This window comes from Mustela lutreola, chromosome 11, assembly GCF_030435805.1.
Source record: "Mustela lutreola isolate mMusLut2 chromosome 11, mMusLut2.pri, whole genome shotgun sequence".
In the NCBI taxonomy this organism is placed as follows: Eukaryota; Metazoa; Chordata; class Mammalia; order Carnivora; family Mustelidae; genus Mustela; species Mustela lutreola.
The window spans coordinates 23,400,038-23,411,679 of NC_081300.1; positions in this window are offsets into that span (position 1 = coordinate 23,400,038).

Genomic DNA, 11,642 nt, shown 5'->3' on the forward strand with positions numbered 1-11,642 from the left:
ATAAATTAAATGTAATTGCATCATAATCCTAAGTGAAGAAAATTGATTCTAAAATGTAAACAGAAGAACACATATCTACAAATACTTGAGATACATCTGAAAAGAAGAGCAAAAGGAGGGATGCACCCGACCAAATAATGAGACACGTTGCAAATCTGGAATCATCAGAGCAGTTGTGTTCCTGGCATAGCAAGAGCAAATGGCGCAGGTATTAATATGGTGAACTTGGGATAGAAAGACTCCACTAATCAGTGGGAAATAGATGAATTATTCAGTAGATAGAACAATTGTTTTGCTCTAAGGAGAAAAATTCAGTTGAATCTCATAACATATGCAAAAAAAAAATCCCTTAAACAGATTAAAATCCTAAATTTGAGGGATGCCTGGGTAGCTCAGTCTATTAAGCGTCTGCCGTTGGCTCAGGTCATGATCCCAGGGTCTGGGATGGGGTCCCGTATCAGTCTCCTTCCTCAGCGGGGAGCCTGCTTCTCCCTCCTGCCTTGCCATTCCCCCTGCTTATTCTCTCTTTCTCTCTCTCTTAGAAATAAATAAAATCTATTAAAAAATCCTAAATTTGAAAAACAAAATCATAAAGCCAGTGGAAGGAAATGTAGAAGAATATTGTTGGGACTTTAGGGGTGGGAAAATTTTCTTTAAAAAAGTTGCCAAATATACAAATTATAAGGGCACCAAAAAAAAAAATCCATAGATTTGATTAAGTTAAATTATGTCTGTCTTATGGAGGCCATCATAATCACAACTAATAGGTGATCAAATGGGAAAAGTTATTTGTCATCTTCAAAACCAACAAAAAATAAAGATTTATAATACTTTTAAAATTCTGAGATGGCTTTAAGGAAAAGATAGAAAATCCAACAGAAAACAAAATGAGCATAGGATATGATGAGGCAATTCACAGAAGAAATCTGAATGACTAACAAGTCTACTAAGAGATGTTTAAGCTCATTAGTAATCAGTGACATGTAAATTAAAGTTAAATACCATTTCAGATTGGAAGAAAGAAAAAGGAGAATCAGCTACCATTTCCTGCTAGCAATGAGTGGGGCCCAGGACATTTAAGGTGCACTTGGTGGGAGCGGAGCATAAACTGGGAAGTTGTTTCGGAGAGCAGCTGGCATTATGGAAATAGGACAAAGTATCCCTGAAACGCAGCAGTTCCCCTCCTGAGTTTTTATCCTCGAAAGAAACTTAAGGCTGTTGTGAGAATCGAGTGAGTTCCATTCAGGAACCAGTCAAATGTTTGTTCTTCTGTCCCATCATTTTTGGCAAACTTATTTCCCCGAGGCTCTCAGACATTTTCGCCCGGTGGTAATGAGGTTGGCAAAAGGGATCTAGAAATGCAATCCCACAGGCCGATTGATCCTGAGTGATTGCCAAAGCAAACCCTGTTGTCAATCACGTCCAGGTTAAAACTTATAGCAGCAACAACACTGTATACCTTTTCACACCTACACAAACAACAGCAGCGCTAGTCTTGACTTGCCAGATCCGGAGCCCCTCATGGTTCCTCACTCTGCCCTAAGCACAAACCCCACCTATCCCCAGGCCTCCCCAACCTCATCTACCATCATCCCTTCCTCCCAAGGCCTCACTTAATAGAAACCACCCCGTATGGAACTACCACTGCTGCCTCAAGGGCATTTGCATTAATAGGATCTCAAAAATGCCAGAAGAAGATACACAAATGACTGAAAGCACAGGAAAAGCGGCTCACTCATATGCAGGTTAGAAGCACAGTGAGGGGCTGGCTGGCTCAGTCAGTAGAGCCTGTGACTCGCCACCTCAGAGTCATGGGTTTGGGCCCCACAATGGGTGTAGAGCTTACTTAAAAAAACCCAACAACACCACAATGAGATACTGCTTCGTGGCCACAAGGATAGCTAAAAAAAAAAAAAAAAAAAAAGATTTGCCATATTAAGTGTTGACAAGGATGTGGAGTACTTGGGAGTGCTAGGAAGAGAGTAAAATGGTTATAGCTACTTTGGGAAATGGTCTGGCAGTATCTTTAAAAGTGGTATATACATTGATCATATGACCCAGCAATTCCACTTGTAGATATACCACCACCCAAGGAAAACATATATCTTCACAGAGACTTGTGTGCACCAATGTTCAGACTAGCTTTATTCAAAATAAACAGAAAAGGAAATAAGCCAAATTTCCATCCATGGGTCAATATACAAATAGACTGTGGGAAATTCATTGAGTGGTCTACTACCAAATAAAATGGCATGAATTATTGATACATGCAAAAATGTTGGGTCAGCTGGTTTAGGCATCTGTATATTATCCACAGTTAAATAATGAACTGTGCTAGTATATTTGTGGTTTGGAATATTTACATTGTAGTTCTAAGATTAACTAGCCATTCCTTGCAGTGTTTCTCAAATTTACCTAATAATAGTTATGTAGGATGGTAGCATGAGTAGGGGCCCACTATCTCCATTCCTAATCCCTGGGACCTATGAATATTACATTTTATGGCAAGAGGGACTTTGTGGATGTGATTAAGTTAAGGATCTTGAGGTGAGGAGACAATCCTGGATTATTCTGGTGGGCCTTGAAGTCATCATGATGGTTCTCATCAAAGGGACACAGGAAAAGTCAGAGTAGAAAAATGATGTCATGATGGAAGGAGAGATTGGAATGTTGTACTGTAAGGATGGAAGAAGGGGCCACAAGCCAAGGAACACCACCAGAAAGCCACTAGAAGCTGAAAATGACAAACAGGTTCTTCTCTCAGAGCCTGTTTTCTTCTCCTTCAGAAGAAAACAGACCTATCAACCCCTTGACATTAGCCCACTGATTTTGAACTTCTGGCCTCTAGAACTATAGGACAGTACCTTCATGTTTTAAGCCACTAAGATTTTGGTAACTTGTTACAGTGGCAACAGGAAGCTAACACACTTGGAACACTTGTTAAATATCCAAGTTACCATCCATCTCTCCCCACATTCTTTTTTTTTTTTTTAACTTTTTTTAAAGATTTTATTTATTTATTTGCCAGAGAGAGAGGGAGAGAGAGCGCGCGCGCAAGCGAGCACAGGTAGGCAGAGTGGCAGCAGAGGCAGAGGGAGAAGCAGGCTCCCAGCCGAGCAAGGAGCCGGATGTGGGACTCGATCCCAGGATGCTGGGATCATGACCTGAGCCGAAGGCAGCTGCTTAACCAACTGAGCCACCCAGGCGTCCCTCTCCTCACATTCTGAATCCATTAGTCTGAGTGGGGAGCCTAGGAATCTGTTTTATAACAAAGGTCAAGGTGATTTTTATCTTCAGGTAATTTGGGGAACTATGGCTGTAGTGGACTGTGCTAGCCCAGGCAGATTCCTTGCCACCAATTTTCTGGTAACTAGACTCCATCTGCTTTGATCTGAATGTGGAGACACGAGCAAGAATTGACCACTTCTGGCCCTTGGTTGCCCTTGAGTCTTGAGCCCTTGAGAAATGGAATTCATCATTGAGTCTTAGACTGGTCCACAGGAGGACACATGGCCTACACTGGCCAATCACAATCCTTCTCTGGGAATTTATACATGGAAGCCATGTTCTTCGTGCTGAGATTACTAGGCTAAGATGGAGCATCTGTCTGCCCTTGCTGGCAACCATGTTCTCTGACTCCATAAAGGAAGGCCATCTGCAGAGCAATGAGGATAATAAACAGAGGGGAGCAGAGTTAAAAGGTGGGAGAGAGGGGAAAACCCTGATATCCTTTGAGCTCTGGATTCAGTTGCATCTGATGCTGGTACCATCCTTGTTCTTTTGACTTACAAGAAATCAATAAATTGTTATTGTTTAGGCTTATTCAATTCGGGTTTAGTCCTCTGAAATATAGACTCCTATCATACTGGCATGTTATGCGACGTGGATCCCTTACATGGGCTTTCTCTTGACCTGTTTCTACGCCCAACATCAAATGCTTCATACTTGCCTATGCCAGTACATACTTGTCGGGTCAGACTTGATATGTTAACTGCATAGAGATTTTAGTCATTCTGTCTCTGCCATTCAAGCCAACTCCTTTACAGTATAAATACTCTCAACCACACAGAGGCAGTCCCCATCAGCTGGATGTTCAGGCTACTTCTTTTTCTACTTCTAATCCTACTCCCTCTCCTCTATGCAATGATAAACAGTTCTGGCAGTTCTGGGAGGGGGGCTCCCTTTCAGAGAAAACAAACTGCAAAACGCCCAGGATTGCTTTTACCCGAAGTTCCATCCATAAAATACCTTCTGCAGCCACGTTTTATAGGCATCGTTAGCCTGAGGTGAGGAGCAAGAGATTGAGTGGTGACTAGAAGATTCTCCCCCATTATTCAAATTATTTAATCGATGATTGTTTTTGATCTTTCAATTCCAAAGTTTCTCAGTTCTAACCCTGCCGTTAAACACTGTTACCTGTAACATTTGCCTGGCGGAAGTCCTCATTGCCAGGGGGATGAGGCTACAGCATTTTCAAAATGAGACTGACCAAGGCGGGCCAGGGCTTTACTGAAGACTCACACACAGACCGCTGCTGGCAAGTAATGCCTGGTCCTTGGTAGAATCGGGCTGTAAAATCTGATGGAAGAAAGTGGGAGTTCCTAACTTTTTCCTCTGCCAGCGGAATGGAAAGGGCACTGGCTAGCAGTTACGAAACCTGAGCATAGTCTCAGCTCTGCCATTTATTAATATTTAGTAAATTCTGGCAAGTCAGTTATCACCTCTTAATTCTAATTTCTTCATCTATGAAATAGAATTCATCATACTCCCCTACCTGCCTGCCTCACCAAGTGCTTGTAAGCATTAAACAAGGTATACAGATTAAGGTATTATTATGCACATACAAATGTAAAGTTTAATTATGATGCCCTATTCTCAGCCATCCTTATTCAAATCTGGGATTGTAAGATTGTGACTATTCTAACTACCAAGATTGAAAAATTGCTTCTCATAAATCAATTTATTTACTATCCATCTGTTATGACTTAGGGAATCACCATATATAAAGTAGCATCAAATTTGGAACACCAGTTAGGATATTACTATATCCAAATGGTTGAAGATTCAAAGTGCAGATGCACATAACATGTAAATAGATGCTACAGATTTCTGCAAAACATGCCTAAAATGGTCTTTGGCAGATGCTTCTAAATTCTCTCGGGATTACAGCTTTTGAACAAAACAAAAACCCAATGGATTTGGACCAGAGATCTCTAAAACCTCCTCCACCCCCTACCCAAGTGTCTTTATTTAGTCCTAAATTTAGAGCAGATGGAGAAACCAGCAAGCAAGACAATGCCTGCATCTGCTAATAAATTAATACTGCTGAGCCAAGCAAGTAGAGAAAGCTTGAGCAGGCTCTACACTTAGCTGTAATGAAGGCAGGGGCCCTGTTTTTAAGGCATTTATAATCGATATAATTTAGACATGATACTGTTTCGATAGCATTTATTGAAGACTTACTATGTGCTGGGCACTATTCTAAGGGTTATACTCTTATCAACTCATTTAAACCAGCCAATGACCCTGTGAGATGGATCCTATTCTATCACCCAATGTAATGAGAGGACAATGAATCAGAGATTAAGGGACTTTGTACGACTAGTGATACAGCTGGAATTTAAAAGATCACTCTCTTACCACTGTGCTAAACAACTGTTCTAGAAAGACACAGATAGGAAGGAATAGACTGTCCTAGAACCTCATTTAATATTTACCATATTTTTTTTTATTATTTTATATTATATGATTGGTGGTTGTCAGGGGCTAGAGGGAGGGGGTTAGGAAGGGAGGGAGGAAGGAAGGAAGGAAAAGCCTGCTCCATCAACTGATGAATAGCCAAACAAAATATGGTTTGTCCCTACAAGGGAATATTTACTATTCAGTCACAGAAAGAAATGAAGTTCTGATACACAGATATAACATGTATGAACCTTGAAACATGCTAAGTGAAAGAAACCAAACACAAAAGGTCATACACTGTATGATTCTATTTATCTGAAATATCCAGAATAGACAAATCCATGGAGACAGAAAGTAGCTTGGTGGTTTCCTAGGGCTAGGGGGATGGGAAGCCAGTGGGTGATAGCTAAAGACGGAGGGGTTTCTTTTTGAGGTGATGAAAATGTTCTAAAACTGAATGTGGTGGTGGTTGTAGAACTCTATGAATATAGTGAGAGTCACTGAATTGTACACTTGGAGTGAATTGTGGTATATGAATTATATGTCAATAAAACAAAAATATTTTTTAAATTACATAGCGGTTGTATTAGTTTTCTATTGCTGCATAACAAAATACCACAAAATTAACAGCTTAAAACAATACCCATTTATTTTCTCATTATTTTGTAGAAGAGACGTCCATGGTGGGTAGAGAGAGAGCTAGTGACTGAATTTTCTGCTTGGGTCTCCCAAGTCCAAAATTAAGGTATTAGTAGGGTTGAGTTCTTATCTGGAGGCTCTGAGGAAGAAAATGCTTCATTCACATCATTGGCAGAATTGAGATCCTTGCTGTTGTAAAAAACCGAAGTTCTGTTTTCCAGCTGGCTACTGGCCAGGGACCGCTCTCCAGTCTCTGAATGTGGCCCTTCCCATTTTCAAAGCCAGCTATGGACTCCCAAATCCTTCTCATGCTGCAGACTTCTCTAACTTACCTTTCTTCTACTAGCCAGAGAAAATTCTCTGCTTTCAGATAGCACCCCCGATTGGATCAAATCTACACAGATAATTTCTGTATCATAAGGTCACCTGGATTGGGACGTTAATCATATTTGCAAATTTCATAGAATACCTAGATAGGTGCTTGTATAACCAGGAAATAAGAATCTCTAGAATTCTGTCTAGAATTTTTTCTTTAAGAAAGTTCCCCCTTTGGGCGCCTGGGTGGCTCAGTGGATTAAGCCGCTGCCTTCGGCTCAGGTCATGATCTCAGGGTCCTGGGATCGGGTCCCGCATCGAGCTCTCTGCTCAGCAGGGAGCTTGCTTCCCTCTCTCTCTCTCTCTCTGGCTGCCTCTCTGTCTACTTGTGATTTCTCTCTGTCAAATAAATAAATCTTTAAAAAAAAAAAAAAAAAGAAAGTTCCCCCTTTTTTTTTCAGCTTTGAGATATAATTGATATACAACTAAAAAATGTTCTTAAGTCCTCATTGGTGTGTAATGCACATATAGAAAAATGTCTAAATCACAACTGAGCACCTTATTTTCACACTGTGAAAATTATTTTCACATCCATATAACTTCCACATACACCAAGAAATGACAGATAAATTTAGAGATCAATGACATCTTTCCAATACTAAATATCCCAAATTTATGAACATGGTATACAGTTCCATGTATCTGAGTCTTCTGTAATATATCTCAATAATCTTTTATAGTTTTCAATTAAGTCTTGCCTATCTTTCATTAGATCTATTTCTAGTTTTTTTTTTAAGATTTTATTTATTTATTTGACAGAGAGAGATCACAAGTAGATGGAGAGGCAGGCAGAGAGAGAGAGAGAGAAGCGAAGCAGGCTCCCCACTGAGCAGAGAGCTGGATGCGCAACTCGATCCCAGGACCTTGAGATCATGACCTGAGCTGAAGGCAGCGGTCTAACACATTGAGCTACCCAGGTACCCCTATTTCTAATTTTCTGATGTTCCTTTAAATGGTTTTATTTTAAAAATTTAAATCTGGTTATCGTTGGAATATAGAAATAAAATTGATTTTCCCATTCTGATTGAGTATCCAGACATCCTGCTAAGTTCACTTATAATCCTAGCAAGATACCTGCTTATTCTTTTGGATTTTCCTATGTACACAATCATGCCATCTAACAATGACAGTTTTATTTCCTCCTTTCTAATCCTTATACCTTTAATTCATTTTCCTTGCCTTACTACACTAAGACCCTCAAAGCAATGTTGTATAGAAGGGGTATTAAATGAGCATCCTTGTCTGTTTCTCATCCCAGGAGGAGAACTTTCAATATTCTATTATTAAATGTGTGTAATATTTATTCTACTATTTTGTAGCTATTCATCAGATTATTCCTTCCTGTTCTTAATATGCTAAGAATTCTTATCATAGAGGTATTAAATTTTATCAGAGGGGATCCTGGGTGGCTCAGTCGGGCTGAGTGTCTGATCTTGGTTTCAGCTCAGGTCATGATCTCATGAGTCATGAGATGGATCCCCACATTGGGCTCTGAGCTCAGCAGGAAGTCTGCTTGAGATTCTCTCCCTCTCCCTCTCTCTCTGCTCCTTCCCCCACTCACATGCTTTCTCCCTCAAATAAATTAGTATTTTTAAAAAATATTATCAGAAAATCTTTTGTATTTATGGAGATTATCCTACTCCCTTTTCTCCATTTATTGTGTTAAAGTTATTAATATTGATTTTGAAATGTTACATAAATCTTTCATTCCTTGAATAAATTCCCTTTGTCAAGATGTCTTATTCTTTTTATATATTACTGGGTTCAGTTAAGTAATTCTTTTCTTTAGGGCTTTTATGAGAGAAATTGGACTGTAATTTTCCTTTTTTTTGAGAGCGAGCAAGCAAGAGAGTAGAGGTGCAGGGGAGGAGCAGGGGGAGAAGAGAGGGAGAAGCAGACTCCCCACCCAGCAGGGAGCCTGATGCTGGGCTCCATCCTGGGACTCCAGAATCGTGATCTCAGCTGAACGCAGACGCTTAACTGACGGAGCCATCAAGGCGCTGCGTGTGATTATTCTCCTTTCTTTTAATGTCTTTAAGCTTTGGCATCAATGCCCTGCCTTTTATGTTGACCACATAAAATACATTGGGAAGTATTCCTTCTTTTTCCATTTTTGGGAAGTATTTGTGAAAGAAAGGTATATTTCTTCCTTGTTTAGAGTGAAATGTCCAGAATAGGCAAATATAGAGAGACAGAAAGCAGATTAGCAGAAAGTAGATGAGTGGTAGAAGGTAGTTCAGGGCGATGAAGTTTGGGAGGGAAGTGGGAGGAAATCAATCATGTCCCAGTATCTACTAGCTGTATGAAGATGTGTTCTACAGCAAGGCCTTTTGTTGGCCAATTAGGAACAGCATTTGGGTTGCTGACCCAGACATGGGTACTTCTACAAGGTCAGCTTCGGTCCAGGATGTTTGACAGAAATACGGTCTCATTTAGACAAACCTATCATCTCTGGAAGCCACAACAATGTAGAGAACGACCTAGACAAAATAACCTTGGTTTCACTTGGTGACACCAAACTAAATGTTGCTTGGCTCTACCTGAGTTTGCCCGAACAGTTTCTGGCAGTGACAGGGGGATTTATACAGCTGGGGAACTCGATCCCTCGCCTTTCCCCTTTTACTTTTTCATGGGCGAATTTAATCTCTGTACCTGCCATGTCTGCTGAGTGTATAATTAGCATGCTGACATCTGAACAACAGTGTTTCTCAGCTTTATTTAGGGGTGGGAATATTTTTTACATTGGGTAAACTTAGGCACCCCTCCCTCAACTTCCTTATTATCCTGAATATGACAGCTTTTTAATCCTTAGAATGTCTGTCAAGGGCACAGAAATATCTGTACCCAGCTGTTAAAGTTGCCCTGCCCTTTAAGATACACATGAAATTGGCTCAATACCTCTCCTCCTTCCCCATCCCATGGGCTACATAAAGGCCAATGCCCTCCTTACAATTTCTGAAAATTCCTGAGAGACTTTTAGGCTCTGTGTTCACCCGACTCCAGCTCCTGTGAACATACTAGTTCAGGGTCGTCTCCCTCTCTCTCTTCTGCTCTGTCCCTTTTCTTTTCTCCTCCTGCCCCCATTTTTTTTTTTTTAATATTTTACTTATTTGAGAGACAGACAGACAGAAAGCACGAATGAGCTGGAAAGAGAGGGAAAGGGAATCTGAAGCCAACTCTGGAGTCCAACATGGGGCTGGATCCCACAACCACAAGATCATGACCTGAGCTGAAACCAAGGGTCGGTCGCTTCATGGACTGAGTCACCCAGATTCCCATGGCCCTCCCTTTTCCACCCAGGTCAACCTGGTCAGGGAATTGAGAACTTGTTCTCATTTGGTGTGCAGGGTTGAGGAGAGACTCCTTAAATCTTCTGTGTCTATCAAACTTCAAAGACATTTGGGGGTAACTGGAGGGACTTACTCCAAGCAACACAGCTACCATCACACTGAATGTCAGACTACCTGTGTTTTTAAGGTTCTCCCAGTTTCCTGCGTGGAGCTCCAGATTCCTGCATGGTGCTTGGCCTTCTCTTCTTATTCTTTTTTACCTTTTTCTGACTTGTCCATGCACAGCAAAAACCAACATCCCAATTTCTTAGGCACAGAAACTTCTTTTCTCAGCCCTTTCTCTGACACTAGATATCTGTCCACAGATATAGTACACAAAGTTCAAACTTCGTAATTATTATTTATAAGGATCTGCCTCATTAGGGTCACAGACCACCATTCTTTTCCTCTCTGGTTTTAGTTCAGAGTGTAAGGGTGGGGATTTTTCTTTGCTTTTAATACTGATCCGGAAAAATCTCTAGAATGAGGTATTGTATCTTAATAGAACAGGATGGCAAGGAAAATTGAGCCGGTCGCAACTATTTACTGAGTGTCTGGTATGCTCCAGGCAATGAGCTAGGAGCTAGGGCACAAAAGGCAAAAAAATCAAACACAGTTCTGCTCTTGGAAAGCTTGCAGTGCTAGCGGGAAAGAAGAACATTAATCAAACAAACAGAACAAAAATTTGAGTGTCACACCCGGAAGGTGTGGTGCAGGTGCTGTTAGAATAATAAGCTACCGAGTGGGAAGTCTGAGAAGGGCTCTCTGAAGACGTGACTGCACAGCTGGGATCTGAAGGCCTAGTAAGAGTTAAGTTGTGAGAAGGAGAAAGAACATTCCAAGCAGAGGGAGAAGTTCCCAAAGACTGTGCAACAACAGAAACCTCTGACAAAGGACTAAAAGAAGGCCCATGTGGCTGCAGCTGCAAAAATGAATGGCACTGTGGAAAGTGATTAGGTCGCAAACGGTGGGTAAGGCAGATTTCAAGTAGGGGGATGCTAGGCTCACATTTGCATTTTGAAGTCTCTTTGCAATATAGAGAAAGGATTGGGATGTTCTCTTTAAAAAAAAAAAAAAGATTTTATTTATTTATTTTGGAGCAAGAGCATGAATGGGAGGGGCAGAGGGACAGAGAATCCTCAAGCCGACTTCCTGCTGAACGTGGGGCCTGATGCAGAGCTCAATCCCACGACCCTGAGACCACAACCTGAGCCAAAATCAAGAGTTGGCTGCTTCACAGACTGAGCTACCCAGGCGCCCCAGCCTGGAATGTAAAAGAGGCTTGAGGGGAACTGTCAAGTACCTGAAGCATCCATGTGGAAACCAGCAACTGACGTGATTATTCTAAATATTTATTTATTTAGAATAATCATATCGAGTTGTGTTTTAATATAATTTTTATTTATTTTTTTTATTTATTTTTTATATTTTTTAAATATTTTTTATTTATTTATTTGACAGACAGAGATCACAAGTAGGCAGAGAGGCAGGCAGAGAGAGAGGAGGAAGCAGGCTCCCTGCTGAGCAGAGAGCCCGATGCGGAGCTTGATCCCAGGACCCTGGGATCATGACCTGAGCCGAAGGCAGAGGCTTTAACCCACTGAGCCACCCAGGCGC